Genomic DNA, 18,670 nt, shown 5'->3' with positions numbered 1-18,670 from the left:
TGCAAGGGATTAATTCATTTTAACCCAACAAGTGGTATCAGAGCAAGCACGCTCTAATTAGGTTTTAATCTTTGTTATGTAATCCATTGAACCCTGTTTGTCACGGATAAAAGACAATCTCTTATTATACTTCCTATATTTGATGACACTTATTATACATACTAGAAAGTACGCATGAGAGCTTTGTTTGCAGTTTTTAGATGAGAAGGTCTAGCAAGTTATGGAAATTGGCTGGACAAAGCCAAAGGAAGCGCCGGTTGATTGGGATGAGGCCAAGATCAAAGTGGCAAACTTTAACAACAGAGCATTGGATGCCCTATTCAGTGCGGTGACCAATGAGGAGTATAAGAAAATATTCTCAACTGAAATTGCAAAGGAAGCATGGACTGTCCTCCAGACAACCTATGAAGGGACTAAGGCTATCAAGGATTCAAAGTTCCAAAGGCTCACGACTAGCTTTGAGGAGATAAAGATGGAGGAGGATGAGACATTCAATGAGTTCTATGCCAAGCTGAAGGACATAGTGAACTTAGCATTCAATCTTGGTGATCATATTCCTGAGTCCAAGATTGTGAGAAATGTGCTTAGATCTCTCCCTGAGAGATTTCATGATAAGATAACGGCAATTGAAGAATCAATGGATATTGACACCATTCCTTTGACAAAGCTGATTGGCAACTTACGAACCTATGAATTGGGTTTGACTAGACTTGGGAAAGGAACCAAAAGTAAGAATATGGCACTGAAGGCCAAAAGTAATGGGACTGATGATTCTTTAGATGATGAAGATTCCAAAATGAAGTCCTACATCAATAGGCAGTTCAAGAAGTTCATGAAGAATGCCAATGTGAAAGGTTTTGACAAGGACCGTAAGCAATCCAGTTCTACTCAGTTCGAAAGTCAAGATAGAAGGAAGAAGGATGCTAAGGATGACGGTCAGTCTACTATTCCTTCCTGACCAAAGTGCTTTGGATGTCAACATTTTGGACACATGAAACAAGAATGTCTAACATATCTCAAATCGATTGGGAAAAACAAGGCTCTTGCTACTACCTTGAGTGATACCGAGCCTAAGACTGAGTCAAATGATAGTGATGACAAGGGAATCCTGAGTGCTTTCACTGCCACAGTGGATCCTACTGAGGGGATCGTAGAAGTAGTGGATAAAGAAGAGGACATGGTGAAATCCAAGTTCGAGAAGATGGATGAACAAGTTGACATCCATACAACCTATGCAAGGTTATACAAGGTATCTGAAAAGCATGAGAAGTTGTATAGGTTGTCTACTAAGAAGGTTAGTGAAGTGGAGCTAGAACGAGAGGAGCTATCCACAAAGGTTGAAGAAGTCAATTAAACTATTGGAGCACCGAGGTTCGAGAATAACTCATTGGGCGAAAGAACCAAGAAGCTTGAAGTAAATTTGTTCCAAGTTCGAGCTCGGTTGGAGAGGACTTCCAAGTGCAAAGCTAGATGAAATGTTGAACCTCTAGAAATAAGCTTTTGACAAAACTGGCTTGGGGTATGAACTCTCTAACTCTTCTCCTATTACCTCTTCTAGTAAGACTGTTTTTGTCTCACCTGCTAACAATGAAAATCTTGAGAAAAATGAGATAGCTAGTGAGAACAATCTAGACAAAGACAAATCTATTCTAGGAGCACCCCTTAAGATAGAGAAGAAAGGGACTAGAAACCCTAAGAGCAATAAGGCTAAAAATAAGCCGCACTTCTGTCATCACTATGGAGTTTCGGGACACACTCGTCCAAATTGCTGTAAATGGTTAGCCACTCAACAGAGCAATAGTGTGTTATCATCTGGTGGTGAAGGTCAAATTCCACAATCTTTAGGTCCTCTTGGAGATCTTTTCAAGGCCCTCATGTTCCTTTTGAACATGAACGGTTTCAATTCTCCCCCCTCACCTCTAGAACAAAGGTTCAATTCTAGGAAAGGATCTTCCTCCAAAACCAAAGTTTGGAAAGAAAAAGGCTCAAGGTGATTCAGTCACATTCTCTCTCTCTCTCTTCCTTCTATGTTTTTGCATTACTTGTTTGTTTTGCTTTTCTTGTTTTTGAGTTAGTCTAGTTTTATGCTTTGTATGTTTACATGTTTTTGTTTTTTTGTTTTATTTTATTTTACATAAAAATTAAAAAATTAAAAAATCAGAAAAATTAAAAAAAACAGTGTGTGTTTGTGTATATTGGTACTTGTGTACCTTAGATGGCAATTGAAACAAAGTTTTCTAAACTTTGTATCTCTTGTATCTTTGATGTGCATCTCAATGCACAACTAAGTTAGTGAGTTTTGTGGCTCGTGTTTGTGATGAGTAAAATTAAGATTGTCTCTTATATCACATACTCATATCACTCTTTTTGAGGCGAAGGACTAGAAAATCCTAAGAGAAATACAAAAATAACCATCTCACCACTAAAGCCCGCCAATCATGTATAACATCTGTATGCTTCGGTATAGCAAAATTTTGATGTAAAAGCTTACGTAATTGGGTATTTCTTCTCTCTCTTATATGTCCATGCATGCTGTGCTTAAAAGAAAAAAAAAATGCAAAGTACATGAAAAGCAAAAAGATCAAAATGCTTTTAAAAATGGTTGTAAGCGTGTTTCTAGGAGATGTGAGAGCTATATGATGTACCTCAAAAGTGTTAATCTCTATCAAGCAGTTATGATTGTGTGTGAGTGTATTTGATTTTTTCATGCCTCAAATCCTCATAATATGAGACACCTCTTGCTATGTTTCACACACAACATGCAAACTCTTCGCTACTTTTGATATATATGCAGGTACAATGTGATTTGGCCATCACAAGAGATACATGTGTTAATATATGCTCACTAAACTGTCTTAACTTATGTTTGAAATATAAAATTGGTTAGACTTGTTTAGTGTGTGTGTGTGTTTTTGGATGCTATGTTTATATGTTGAGAGATGTCTTGAGAGCTTAACATGTTGATTGGATCTTCGTTTGAGTAGCTTGCTTGTTGCATTCATTTTTATGTGTTTTTCTTCCCTTGAAAAAACTCCATTTCTTCAAGCTCGATAGCTTCTCGACAAATCCTCAACAGATTCTCTTTCTATCAAGCCTTTTTTCTCTTTTCTCAAAAAATCCCGATAGCTTCTTGATCCGTCAAGATTTTTGGGTTCCTACTCTACACATTCTTGACAGCTTCTTCAATCCATCGAGCCAAATTTTTTTGCTCTCTATCTGCTCGATAGATGTTCGACAGATTCTCGATCCATCGAGACACTTTTTTGCCGTCAATAGATCCTCGATAGTACCTCGACAGATTCATTTCTGTCGAGATTTAAAGCTTGACATATTCTCGATAGGAACCTTGATCCATCGAGCTGCGTTTTCTATTTAAGGTTGAGGCACAATTTCTTTTTCATTTCTCTCTTCTCACTCTCAACAAATTTCACTTCTTTCTCAACTCATACTTTCTTCTCTCACTCAAATCTCTTCTCCAAAGTGTTTCTCGACCCATTCCTAGCAAGATCCACTTGGTAAGTGATCTAAACTCTCTCTCATTCATGCATTTTGACTTAGGGTTTAGGGTTTTGAAAAATTTTTGAGGGGTTTTTGAGATTTTTGTGAATATTGTGAGTTAGGGTATGTGAATCTAATCTTATATAACCATGCATTGCATTCTCATTGCATTATAACAATGTTTCATGCATATTTAGATGTGTGTGATTGATTATTGTTGTTGAATGCTAATAGGATTGGATTGAGTTTTTCCCATGATGCTTTTAATTTATGCACGTCACAAGTTCATGCATTCTTCATGCATACGTTCTTTCTTTTCTTTCCTATTCTAAGCATGTGTTACAGCGTTATGGCAGCCAAATAGTGCAAATCTACTCCAGCTCGGAACCCTCGTCATGGTTCCTGGTCATCCCTTTCTCCTATTCCTACTATTCCCTCTCACATCCGGTTTTGTGATGAGAAGGCCCAGACGGACTTCTTTGAGAACTTCCAAAAACGTGGCGTTCATCCGGAATGCAAAGTTATTCTATCGAATTTTGATGACATTGCTCTCCCTGAAGTTCTTCGGACTTAGGATTTGGCCTCTCTACTTGAGAAACCCTTGAGTTGTCCAATCGTATACATACAAGAGTTTTACTCCAACATACAAGGCATCGGTACCCCTGTGCCTCAATTTGTTACCACATTCCGAGGTACATGTATCGTAGTTACTCCAGATCTTATATCTGAGGTACTACGTGTCCTTAGGGTAGCGCATCGTGGCTACCCTAGCTGTGAGCGTCTCCGGACCATGTCTAGAGACAACCTTCTTTCTCACTTCTGTGAGAAACCCTCTCTTTGGGGTGATGCTCTAAACACCCATTGCTTGGGCTTTGCTAAAGGCCTTCGCTTTCTGAACATGGTGATGACATTTGATCTTACTCCTCTGTCACACTATAACTCCATCACTGAGCCGCATGCTCGTTTTCTTTTTTCTTTGATGGAGGATCTTACCATCGACTTTCCCTCTTACTTCATCACATCTATCATAGATGTGTATCAAGACACTACAACCTGTGATAAGCTCATCTTTCTTTTGGCTATCACGTGGATCCTTCATCACTTCTCCATTCCTATTCCTTTCTCTCCTCTTTTCACCATCATGGCTGCCATATGCGCTGGTTCTGTCTGGCGGAACAAGACCAAGCTTCAACTGAAGCGGCCATGAGTAGAGACGATTGATCTTATAGCTTCTGCTGTTCCGCCCTCTTCCACAGCTCCTTCTACCTTCGCTCCTTCCTCCTCCGCAGCTAGTGTCACTCTCAATGCCATCATGGAGCAGCTATAGTGAATGCATGTTGATTTTGGTGGTTGTCTTGACTATCTCACTAATAAGATGTGTCAGATGAACACTAGGATAGGACACATTGCACGTCGACAAGCTCGCATTGGCAACTATGGACCTTCTCCCTCTCCTTCTCCTAAACATCCTGTTGTTTCTCCTTTTGAGGATGATGAGGATGATGCTAGTGATGACGAGATGATGACCTCTCAATAACTTGCCCTTTGTCATTTGTGACAAAAATGGTGAGTAGTTTTGGGTTTAAGAGTAGTCTTGTACTTAGGGGGAGAGTTATTATAAGTTTTTTTATTTATTTATTTATAGGGGGAGTGTATATAGTATTGAGAGATGTAGTGAGGACTTTATGTATTTTCTTTTCTTCTTTATTTACATTAGCCTCTTGTATACCGGTCTTGTGACCATTTTATTACATACATTGTACTTTATTTTCATACATATGATGATGATGTATGTTTTTATTCACCTACCTTTACATGTGTTTTTCCTTCTCTATCTTTATACACATGTTTCCTTATGTACACAATCTTTACTTCTGTTTCACACATGATGCCTTGATAAGTTTTGGTTAAGTGTTTTAGAAAGATAGGTTGTGAAAGTCCATCTTGCCATGAACTCCCTTCTTGCAAAGTTTTTCAAGAGTTAGTAGGGATAGATTTATTTTGTAATACAACAAGTGGTTATGAGTTTAGTAATTTAAGACTTCTCTCATGATTATTTGTTTTGTTGTGGTTTTGTCAGGAATTGCTAAAGGGGGAGATTGTTAGAGATATATTTTATGTAATTGGCTAATCTTTTGACAAAATGTACTTTATTTGTAATTGGGTAGATCTAGGATGGATTTAGGATTTCAAGAAACATGTTGTTCAAGTTAAGTATTAAAGCCATGAAGATTTGACCAAGAAATAAGTGAAGAAGAGCTATTCATTAAAGCTCGACAGCAATCTTGACAGAAAGACTTCTATAATTGGTGATTTGTTTGTGCTACCACGCTATTGCATGTAATTAAACCTAATTAATATTGAGTGATTTAATGTTATGAGATTTGTTAAACTTCGTTTTATTTTAAACTAGTCGATAATCAGTACTATGTACGGGAACCTACTTATTTGTGAGGTAGACTAAAATTAATTTTATACAATTTTAAATTGATTAAAAAACTACACAATTGCATGATTTTCTTTTTTATAACTTCAATTTGTGTTACAATTTGATGAAGAGACCATTGCTTGAATGTGCAATGACTTACAAAATTTTGTTAGACAACTTCAGATGTTATCAAGAAATTCAAAAACCTAAAATCAAAACTCTAAGTAGGAGCAGAAAAATTAAGAAGCAATTAGAATCTAATATATCTACCAAAACTAAAAACCCAAAGAGTGAGAGAGAAAAACTTAAATACAGAGTGTTCCAAAGAGAGAAAGAAAGAGAAAAGAAGGTACGTACCTGTGAGAGAGAAGATTGGTGGTGAATCAACAATAAAATAAATAAAAAATTCAGATATTTCAAATATTGCAAAAACTAATACAAATTCAGATGTTAAAACTTCCAAAATACCAAAAAAGATATATAATTAAAGAATAAGTTATTGAAACAATTTAAAAAATATATGACTATTCAAAAGAGAAATATAAGAAAAAGAAAAAAAATACAGAAACTCATAGAAAATAAGTTTTAAATTTTAATAGGTCTAACCTTTAAACGATGAAAAAAAATCAAATACAGTCATAGATATCATTCAAATTAAAACGCCAAAGACATATTTCGGTCGCTCATTTATTTGAATACATTACATTACATCAAACTATATAGTTTTCAGGTTTCATTATCCAAAAAAAAAAAAAAAAGCCGCAACTTAATTATTGAGTGCATATTACAACACTGCAAAGCTTGAGGCATCACAAACAATTTCCAAACCATGCATATGATATATTTGACTCAAAACCTACTTATTCTTAAGTACTGATCTCCATGAAAGTAAGCAACCTGATGCATATTGGCTTATATATTGCTTATTTTTTTTCTTTTTCTTTTTTTTGAGGATAAATGGCAGATTTGGCTTATATATTGCTGAAACATGTATATTTCTTCTTATCTTAAAGGGTAATGTGGCATGTAACTAGGGTATGGGAATGGATAATAGTTGTATGGAGATGAAAATCACTTTTTTAAAAAATATTGGGTTTTGCACTACTTTTATAGTTTCATGATTAATCTCATAAATTTGGAAATAAATTATCAACGTTTAAGTTTGAGTTTAAGATGAACTTCTTAGAGAGATAGAGTTTCATTCCTTGTTGAGTTTAGATTAAACAAAAATAACTTTGTTTTAAAAAGATGATGAGTTTGAGTTTAAGTTGAACTTGTTAGAGAGATAAAATTTCACTTCTTGTTAAGTTTGAACTAAACAAAAATAATTTTATTTAAATAAAATGATAATTTGATTTAAAGATTGTGCTGATGTAGAAAATTATGGGAGTTTCGGAGGCTTCGACTCTATATATAAAGAGAGATGGAGTTTCACTCATTGTTAAATTTGAGCTAAACAAAAATAATTTTATTTAAATAAAATGATAATTTTATTTAAATATTGTGGGAGTTTCAGAGGTTTCGGTTCTATATGTAGAGAGATAAAGATTCACTTCTTGTTAAGTTTGAATTAAATAAAAATAATTTTATTTAAATAAAATGACAATTTTATTTAAATATTGTGTTGGCATGGAAAATTGTGAGAGTAACAGTCTAATTGGTATCATCCCAAATGCAATCTTCAATATAGCTCAAGGATTGAAGTCTTTAGTCTATAGTCTATACATGAAGCAGCTCTCCGGCCATCTTCCATCAAGCACGAGCAATTGGCTTCCAAATCTTAAGGTGCTTTACCTATGTAATACTGAACTGGAGGGAATTATCCACAATTCCATCTCAAATGCTTCTATGCTTACTGAACTTGAGTTGGGTGCAAACTATTTCTAGCTCTATTCCTAATACTTGTGAAATTTAAGGCATCTGGAGAGACTCAACTTAGTTAACAATTATTTGACCAAAGATTCTTCAACTCTAGAACTAAGTTTTCTTTCATCTTTGACAAACTACAAAAATTTGACAACTATATAGTTCCAGCAGATAATCCATTAAATGTTGCCCTTCCAATTCCATGGGAAATTTCTCTACTTCTCTTGAAGAATTTGTATCATTTAATTGCAACATAAAATGCATCATTCCTACAAGGATTGCAAATTTAAGCAACTTGATGGCCCTACACTAGAAGACAACGAATTGGTTGGACCTATTCCAACTACAATAAGAGGAATGAGAAAGCTCCAAGGTTTGTATCTTCAACATAATAGATGGCAAGGATTCATCCCAAATGGTATTTGTCATTTGAGAAACTTGGTGGAATTATTTTTAAATCATAATTGGACCAATACCAACACGTTGGGAAGGTCTTTCTAAGCTTCAAAAGTTGTACTTGGATTCCAACCAGTTGACTTCCATACCCTTATCCTTTTGGAGTCTTTAAGACATACTGCAAATAAACATGTCATCCAATCCTTTTGGAGCATGTAACACACAAACTAATCATGGAATCTACTGTCAGGTGACATTCCTACTATTAGAGGCCTAGAGTCTTTGGCAAACTTTTCTGTAGCATATAAGAAATTTCAAGGTCCTATTCCCCAATCATTTGATAAGTTGATAAGCATGGAACGCTTGGATCTATCTGATAACAACTGGTCTAGAGAAATTCCTAAGTCTTTAATGGAACTCAAATGCCTCAAATATTTCAATGTGTCTTGCAATAGATTACAAGGTGAAATTCCATATGGGGGTGTTTTTGCTCAATTCTCAGCTCAATCATTCGTGGGAAATGAAGCATTGTGTGGTCCACCCAAACAGCAAAAGTAATGTTGGACAATCAAAGATAGCCACTACAGTTGTAGTAAGATATATTTTGCCAGCAATGATAGAAACAATACTTGGATAAGTTCTCATATTTAATCTGATGAGATCCCGAAAGAAACATGTAAAACAAAAAGGTTAAGAAGATTTGTTACCTCTAGCAACGTGGAGAAGAATGACATACCTAGAACTTGAACGAGTAACAAATGGATTTAGTGAAAGTAACTTAGTTGGGAAAGGGAATCTTGGTTGAGTGTACAGGACACTTTCAGATAACAAATGTGCTACAGTAAAGGTTTTTAATTTGAAAATAGAAGAAGGGTTTAAGAGTTTTGAGATTGAATGTGATGTATTGTGTAGAATTCACCACCAGAATCTTGTGAAAATCATCGGTAACTATAGTGGTACAAATTTTAAAGCTTTGGTACTAGAGTACATGCCCATGGGGAGCCTTAAGAATTTGTTGTATTCTCATAACCACTTCTTGGATATGCTAGAAAGATTGAACATGATGATAAATGTTGCATTATCTTTGGTGTTTCTCCATCATGGTTGTCCTTTACCTGTTGTTCATTGTGATTTGAGGCGTAGCAATAGTCTTCTAAACAAAGATATGCTTGCACATGTGAGGGACTTCGGCATTTCAAAATTGTTAGGAGATGAAGACTCAATGACCCAAACCATGACATTGGCCACTATTGGTTATAGAACTAGGTGATGTCTCTACTTTATAATTCAATTTTATGTTTATACACACACAAAAAAGCTATCCCAAAAAAAAACAAAAACAAAAAACAAAAAAAAATGAAGAATTTTTCTTTTTAGCATCAAGTGAAGGTATTGGATACTTTCTGACAATAAATTTTATCAAACTTATAAAGTAAGGATCACAACAGACCATTTTTACACGTGAAGACGTATATAGTTGTAGCATTTTGTTGATGGAAACATTCACAATGAGCAATCTCACATGAAACGTTTGCTGGAGAAATGAACCTAAAATGTTGGGTAAAACAATCACTAACCCTTTTAGTAATTTTAGTTATAGATGCTAATTTGCTAAAGAAATGTGAAGAGAATTTTAATGCTAAGCTGGATTGTAGGTTGTCCATTATGCAATTGGCTATGGATTGTTTAACAAAGGTCCTGAAAAGTGGATAAACATGAGAGATGTCATAACAACACTCAAAAAATCAAATCAAAGTTTCTAAAAAATGTTAGAGAAGATTGACAACAGGAAATTATTCTAAAGTTTGTCCTTGTTTGTGCTTTTTGCTAATTATATTTTGTAGGCTATGCTATTCCCTAAAAAAAAAAAACCTGTTAAAGTAGATTAGCTCGAACCGATGTATGAGCATAGTAATGAACTAATGATGAAGGATGTACGATTGTCTTATATATTTAGGCATTAATTTACATAGTAATGGTAATAGGCAATGCAATGACTCAAAGTTAGGTACAAAAGAGTCAACTCAAATTTAGCATGTTAAATCACATACGATAAATAACAAGATGGTGTTTGTTATTCATCAAAAACATGTATTGTAGATTAAAAATCCATCATCTAGCTTATGAGAGAAATTTTATAGCAATATTGAGTGGAGGATATTAGCCCCATTTTATCTTCTCTTCTTTGAGTTCTTTCTTGGTTTGTTTTGCATGTTTTTCTTGAGGCCAATATGCTAGCTCACTCCTGAGCTTCTTGTGCTTCTAGATGTAACTTTGAGGGATCTAGCATTGTGTCCAATATCTCTCTTATTGTGCTAAATAGGAAAGTATTCTCCCTCTTTTATTCTTTAATAATTTATTTTATATATATATATATATTTTTTTAAATTGATAGTTACAACGGAAGAATGGAGATTTGAACCCTAGATGTTTCCGTTGAAAACACTCGAAGGTGCCAACTAATTGAGTTATAAGGCTCTTGGCATAATTTATTTTACTTAAAATAATAAAAGAAGAAGAAGGTGAAATCATGACAAAATGGGAAGAGTGGTGAATAGAGGAGGGTTGAATATAACTAACAAAATTAGATTTAAACTTGATCTTAGAGAATAAAAATAAGTATGAGTGAGGGTTTTTAGGGCATTTGAAAAAAATGGTTAATCCAAACTTTACATGCTAAAATGGCAGGTTTGGTTGGGTTAATCTGTAGATTGGCTTGTTTTTATGTGGATAGGAATCCTCTTTTCTCGTTTAGGTATGAAATTTTTTTTTTTTAAAGATAGAATTTCTACTCTAGCCTAATTTAAGTCTATATGTGTGTGAAGCTCCCTCTTGGAGACTTGAATCACGGCTCTTACCCCCCACACCCCATAAGCATTTATACTTATGGAGTGACCACCGCACCAAGAGTGCGCGGTGGTAGGTATGACATTCTTTGTTTCATTGTTTCATACTCTCAAATCTTTCTCTCTTCAATTGTTTATATTTTTTTCTTTCACTCTTGTTAATCTTTCTTTCTTTCTCTGAGCCAATAAGGGCTAGTCTACCCCATATCATCATCATAACTCATCTTCTTCTCTCTTTCAATCTCTCATTCTTACTAAGCAATCATGGATCTTCATTTTTGTTCTTTGATCCCCAATCTCCCTCCACTAGGGATGCTACACTACCTTAATATGTAGAAATGGTGTGGTGCGGTGCCGTTTTCTTATTATGAAACTGCAAATTGCACTAGACCATGCAGTGCGATGTGGTGTAGTGTTATTTGCGATGTGGTGCAGTTATGCCATTTTGCAAACAGTTTTGGTGCGGTTTGGTGAACACCCCTTACTTGTAACCATCAATCCATCATTACATCTGGCCATTGGCCTTTCCAATCAAAACACTCATACTTTTTGTATTATAATTATTATTTTTTATTTCGGATAAATTATACCAATTCCTTTTGAGGTTTAACAAAATGACACTCTCCCCTTAAGGTTTGCATAAAAAAAATAAAAATAAAATAATGTCCCCTTCACCCCATGACTTCTATGATGGAATATTTCATTTTAAAAAAATGGCACTATTCCTCTCTCGTTTGTGGTTGTTGTGGGAAAAGAACACTCCCTACCTGTGATTCGTAAAGATGAGACCAAGAATATGTTTCCAAAATAGTAAAACCACTAGGCTATAGGTGCTACAAGTCTACGATGTTAGTCTGCTTGATTAGTGTTGGTGGGAAAATTTTAATGACACCAAATTGAAAACTGGTTTTTTTAAAAGAGTTATAATTTGTTAAGGATGAAGTATAAAATTTATGTTTTACATCATCCAATAAGAGATTGTTATGTTAATATTTTATTTAAAATTCATTACATCCTACCACACCTTGTAACATCTTAATAAACTCCTAATTTGATTGAATTTGTATAGGAGTATTAGAATTGATTGGGTGTGCTTATGGTTGTGCTTATTCTTAGATATGTTGTAAAGTTGTAATTAACAACTATTTTGTGTTGGCTTTAATTCCATGCCAAATTTGATTGTAACTTTGTTCAATCTTTTGTATCCTGTATTTCATGTGGGATTTATTTGTAAGGGTTGTGTGTAAGAGAAAGAGTGTGAATACTCAAGGCAACTATTAAAGACAACAGAAGTTTACGCGGGTAGCTCGCAAGTAGCTTTCCTACAAAGTGAAGCATGTACTCAGCACATAACTAGAATGCGAAGAGTCATGACGGATGTGACAGCTGGTTTTCGCGAGTGTCTTACCGGTAAGGTCTTCTCGTGAGATACCTACGAAACTGTCTATTTTGCTATTTTGTCATATCTGCTCCATTACATTCTCATGCATACTATATATACTATCATTACCCACATATTGAGTAGAGAGCTTTCCAGAGAGAAAACCCTAGCCACAAACCATTAAGAATGAGAGATTGTCATACCCACAATTCTCTACACTATCCATTGTGGTTTTCCTCTACTCCTACATCTCCATATCCAAATCCTTGAGAGGTTGATAACCCAAATACTTACCACACCCATACTGAGTGTCTAGTGAGGTTTTGGTGCTGCTAGGAAGCATTGGAAGAAGCCAAGTTTTGACGGATGCAATCGGGCGCATTGCAGGATCTGGAAAACTAGACAAGACATGGTTTTGAGAAGCCTTGTTGGAGTAGGAGATTGTAGGGCTTAGGTGCATTAGGTAGATTAGGCTTGGAAGGTTTCTTGCTATTCGTGTATCCCAACTTATTGTCTAGTGGATCAATTTACCGCTTGGAGGGCGGCAGAGAGGTTTTTTGTCGAGTTCTTCGGTTTTCTCTTCGATAACATATCAACATGTTATCTTGTGTTTGTATCTCTCATCCCTACTCTTTTAGCTTTCATTTTAATGTTGTATTGTGTTGAATATAGCTTAGAGTAGTTGTATTGGTTGTTCGCTTGCATTTACTCTATTCCACACTTAGTTTAAGTTAAAGTGAAATCAATCGAGCCCTAATTTTTTAATTTTAGGTCTAAACTACTCTTGTGTTTTTAATACAAATCCAAGTTTTTATATGTAATAAGATGATATATTATGTTGGTATTGGGGGTAAAACATGAATTTTATATCACAAATTTACAAAATTTAATCTCTTTTTTTTTAAAAATAAAAAAGTAAATTAACACCAACAGATTCATGAAAAAAAAATCATTTAACTATCAAATAAAAAAAAAAAAGTAAGAAAAGAGAATTGGGCCAAAATTGGAATCATAAAAAGTTCAGTTTCCTGTATTGGCTTCACTCTTTTTTTTTTTATTATTATCAAAACAAGATTTTTTATTTATTAAAATTGTGCCAAATAAAAAAAAAATTGGAAGATCAATATATATCTTTACGTTTTCACTTACAAATTTACAATTAATCAGTTAAAAAAAAAAAACCTAAATAACCAGACCGGACCATTCTAGTTCTACTAATAAGAGAAATGAAATTAAAAACAATAGCATGTTTCGGAGAAGAGGAAAAAAAGAAGGATTTTGCGAGAAGAAAGAATCACACCGGTGCGGAGGTTAATCATCTCTTTGTCGCCGACGGTGCCGTAGTCTCTCTGTAGCCGTAGCCACTAGCATTCGACTTCTTCTCAAAATTACAATCAAAGTTCAGTAATTCTAATAATTGCGTGACCCCCCATTCTTCAGAACCATGTTTCTCTCTCTGCCTCACTCATTTTGTTCTTTCTTTTTGCTGAATTTATTTGTGCTTTAGGAACTGTCATTTTATTTGAGAATGTTCTGCTTTTGGAAATAGGCAGTGCTTTTATGATTTCCTCTCTTTATTTTGTTTTAGATTAAGTTGGTACAGTGCGAAACTTGGAAAACATTTGTTTGTTTATCTTTAATGAATCAAGTGAGATATTATCTCATGATAAGCTCTATACAACAAAATACACTGTTGCAATGCTCTTTGGCAAAAAAAATCCTCCCATTAAATGTCCTTGCAATTCTCTGAATCCATATATGGTAGATAGCCACTTGAGAACTTAATCCCAAGAACGTGCTAATTGGTGAAACTGACACAAATGCATAAGATTGCTCCAAATTTAACGAGTGAAAAGAACACTCGAAGAACAAATTATCACAACTCTATAAAGTTTTCATAGAACAAGCACATGATATGACCTTCATACCCCGGTTAAGAAGCCATCTCCAACTGATAAAAGAGTGTTTAGGAATACAAAGTGGTTGATAAATCAGTTTGTCCCCATTTACTATTTCATGTTTAACTTGAATCTTATTCTAAGCATAACAACATGAGAATGTACTAGAGTTAGAGGGGGATGCAGTGAACAGAATCAACACCTGCTATTCTAGCTGTTGGGTAGATCAAGTTATTTCTATTTTATTTTTATGATAATTTGGGATCGAACAAGTTATCTTCTTGAAGAATACTCGAGGCTTGCATCAAAACTATTCAATGCTTCATATACCAATCTGAATTCAAACTTCACTTTTAGAATACCAGTTACCATGACAAAGTATGGTTCTTACTCCATTACCAATAGAATGGCTAAACGAAGGTTTAATCATGTCTCTAAGCTTTAATATCTTCCTCCAACCCCATGCGCAACTATTGGGTATGTGGACATACCAAAAGCTTTTGCCATTTTAAGAGGTAGGTATGCACCCATGCAAATCACAAGGAATCTGCCTCTATAAAGAGATTCCATATATGGTTACTAACATCAGTTCGATTCCGGGCCTGGAACTTTTTAAGCCCCAATCCTACTGATTTAGGAGAGAAATCCACATCTCACGCGACTCTGACTTTAGGGACCATAGATTCAGCACCTGCCATAAAAATCTGTTGAAGCACCTTTTGATCTCTTTGAACACTTTAACTGAAGAATGAAGATACTAGTCCACTAAACTTGTATACCACAAAGCATAGATTGTATGAGTTGTAACCTCCCTGCAAAATAAAGTTTTCTGGCACACCAGGAATTTATTCTGGCTGAAATCTTTTCAATTATAAGCTTGCAGTCACTACTAGACAGTTTTCTAGATATCAAATGCAAGCCTAAATATCTAAGATGCAGTTGGGCTTCAACAAACTGCAAGCAAGATAATATCTTGACCTTTGTACGTCCAAATTCCCCACTAAAGAAGGCTTCACTCTTGCTGGTATCAACTTGAAGACATGAAAGAATTTTGAATTCGTCCAACACATTTTTTATGATGCTAGCAGAGCCTTGGTCAGCACTAGTAAATACGATCTTATTATCACCAAAATATAAAATGGTTAACTGGAGCTTTTCACATCTAGAATGAAACTTGAAGCCTACTGCTTTTATAGCCCTAGACATCATGAGCTTCCTAAAGCCTCCATAGCAATAACAAACAAATAGGGGGACAAAGGATCAAGCTGTCTCAATCCTTTGCCACCCTTGAAATACCTCACAAGACTACCATTAAAGACAATAGAGAAGCTAGGTGAAGTGATGCAAACCTCAACTCAATGCACAAATTTTTCAGGAATACCACAGGCAGACAAGCACCTCAGAATAATTTTCCAGTCCTCCTAGGCATCGGCCTTCATGAGGTATACTTTAATAGCTCATCTACCCAGTCCATCTTCTTTATGATATTCATTTTCCAATTCATGAGCCTGCAAGAGGATGTCTCCGCCATACTATAACCTGGAATAAAGGCTGTCTGAACAGGACTAACAACATCTAATAAGCCAACTTTAATGTGATAGCTAATATTTTTGTACATTTGTAGATGATGCTGCAGCAAGAGATGTGTGTAAATTTCCCCATTCTAGAAGGATTTGGGACCTTAGGGACTATGGATATTGCATGGAATTAACCTCACAGAATAGTTTAGCTGAGGAAAAGGAGTTGTCAGCAGCAAGCATATCCTCTCTATTGACCTTCCTCGCATGCTTAAAAAAATGAGCAGAATCGCCATCTGGACTTAGGGCTCTGTCCCGTTTCATTGGAACTATAGACCACTTGATTTCATCAACAGTAACATCCCTTTGAAGCACTTGCCTTTTATGCTTAGGAATACTATCTGGTATGAGCTGTGAAAGGCTCTCCAATTTTCTTTCATCTGTCCTTGCAGGATACCCAAGCAATTTCTGGTAGAAACTAATAGTCAACTCTTGAACTATGAGGATCCTCCACTCTCATTCCTTTTTAGTCATATAATCACCTAATTTGATTTTTTGCATTCCTAACTTTCAGAATTCCATGGAAGTATGCTGTTTTGGGCCCAGCAGTAGAACCTATGAAACAATGAAGCTTCTCCTCATCTTTCCGTAATTGTGCCTGCTGACCTGGGAGGAGAAGTCTTCTTTGTACATCCTCTAGATCTTCTCTAGCTTTTTGGACTTTTAATAGAAGACCACCAAAAAATTTCGGGTTCAACTTCTTCAGCTCAACATTAAGCAACTTCACTTCCTGCACAATCTAAACATGGGAGCACCATTAATTTCTTTGCTCCAAACAGCTCAGTTATTTTCTTATGCTCCCTATTCGCTGCTCCCTTAGTTGTTGCTTGCTTTCTGGCGCAAGAAACTTAGGATGATCTGTCCAGAAATCAAAGAACTTGAATGGCTTGGTGCCATAACTGATGACATTATAAGCAGAAGCATAGTCGGAAACAACTGGAAAATTGAATCCAACCCTAGTATGAGGAAGACAGTCAAACCAATAACAATTAACAAAGACTCTGTCTAACATCCTGTCTAGAAATTGATCATCCTGTCTAGACATTTCAGGTTACATAAATCAGACCATTGTAGGCTTCTAGTATCTTCATTATTGGAATCATAAATGAAAGAAGCAGAAAAAGACTGCCCCTTAACCATAGTGATTTCACAATGAATCCCCAACTACGAACAATGCAATCTTTAATTCATAAAGCCTTCTCAGCCTTAACCATTTCAACTACGCAAAAAGCTTAGAGATTATATCTTTTAACAGCTGCTCTCACTTCCTTCTGACTATGTTTCTTATAAAAGTTGTGAAAGTTTGTTTAAAAATGATTTTAATTTCTAAAAACATTTTTTAGTTATCATTGCTATTAATACAAATTTATTTTTAATTTAACTAATCATTAGCTTAGTTATGATGTCATCCCAGTTTAAATAATCTTTTTAGACTGGTTGTTTGGTCTGGTTTTAAAACATTGGCACCTGAGCCAAAGGAAGCAAAAGAAGTGGCATGTGAGGATATTGTAGTCTATAGAACCTTGTTATATGCTTAATGTGATAATCGGCAAGTTGAAGAGGCTGTGGAAATTCTTGGTAAGATTTTAAGGAAGGGGCTGAAGGCTCCTAAGCGCTGTTTCCAGCATCTTGATCTCAGTCCATGTAGTAGTGGTGAAGATATAGAAGGCAACAAGCGCTTGATTAATGGGGCTTTGATCAGAGGTGGGATTCCCAGTTTGGCTAGTTATAGTGCTATGGCTATTGAACTTTACAATGAAGGTAAGATTAGTGAAGCTAACAAAGTTATCATTCAAATGAAAGAAAGAGGATTTAGGCCAACAAACTTAATTTATGAAGCCAAGGTTGCAGCCCTGTGTAGGGGAGGGAATGTTGATGCAGCGGTGAAGGTAATTGAAGAGGAAATGGAGGGAAACTGTGTACCAAATGTTATGGCATATAATATTGTGCTGAAAGGATTGTGTAATGAGAGGAAATCAATGCTTGCTGTTGGGTATTTGAAGAATATGGCTAAGAAACTGGGTTGCAATGTAGACAAGGAAACTTACAGCATTGTAATTGATGGGTTCTGTTGTGAAAGTAGATATCTTGAAGCAAGTCAAGTGTTGCAGGAGATGTTAATAAAATTATATTGGCCTTGTGTTGATACTTAAATCTACTTATCAGGGGTCTTTGCATTGTGGGCAGGCAATACGAAGCTGTTTTGTGTTTGAGGAGATGATTAGCCAGGGTATGAAGCGAGAACTTTCTGGATGGAACTCGTTGGCAGCTTCTGTATGTCCAACATGGCTGACATTGAGGTGAGCTCTCAGACATTTAATTAGATTATTAGATTCTGGTTGTTCATGTTGGAGGAGTCATAATGGTGTAACCATTTTTATAGTCATATTTTTCTTTCTCAATTGCATGGTATCTGAACATAATGAGGAAGATTTTTCAATTGAGAGATACACAATCTGAAAAATTCATTTTTCATGAATAGAATTTGTCACACTGATAACTATTTTAGGCAGCAACTATTCACAGGAAGCATATGGCCTTATACAAGGAGCCTCCGAATAAGATATTGTGAGGAAGCCTCTCACTTGATATTAGGCGTATTTTAGACAAATTTGATAGAAAGTTATTACCTAAAATGTGCACGAGTCTTCAAACTCCTTCGGAAGAAATGGAATTCATCCAATGCTAGAGGTCTTAGGCTTTGGATCTCTTCCATTGCATTGCCAAATAATAATAATAATAATAATAGTAGTTGTAAAAGTAATAATAATAATAATAAT

The 18,670-nt window shown here is 35.4% G+C and overlaps 2 pseudogenes; both read left to right on the top strand.

The window, feature by feature from the left end:
• The first annotated feature begins 7,555 nt into the window (after positions 1-7,555).
• Positions 7,556-9,971, top strand: LOC142643974 (putative LRR receptor-like serine/threonine-protein kinase At3g47570; annotated as a pseudogene).
• Positions 9,972-14,693: 4,722 nt separating this feature from the next.
• On the top strand, positions 14,694-18,281 carry LOC142643973 (uncharacterized; annotated as a pseudogene).
• Positions 18,282-18,670: the final 389 nt, after the last annotated feature.

This window comes from Castanea sativa, chromosome 7 (genome assembly GCF_040712315.1).
Source record: "Castanea sativa cultivar Marrone di Chiusa Pesio chromosome 7, ASM4071231v1".
Lineage (NCBI taxonomy): Eukaryota > Viridiplantae > Streptophyta > Magnoliopsida > Fagales > Fagaceae > Castanea > Castanea sativa.
This window is presented reverse-complemented; position numbering and strand designations above follow the sequence as displayed.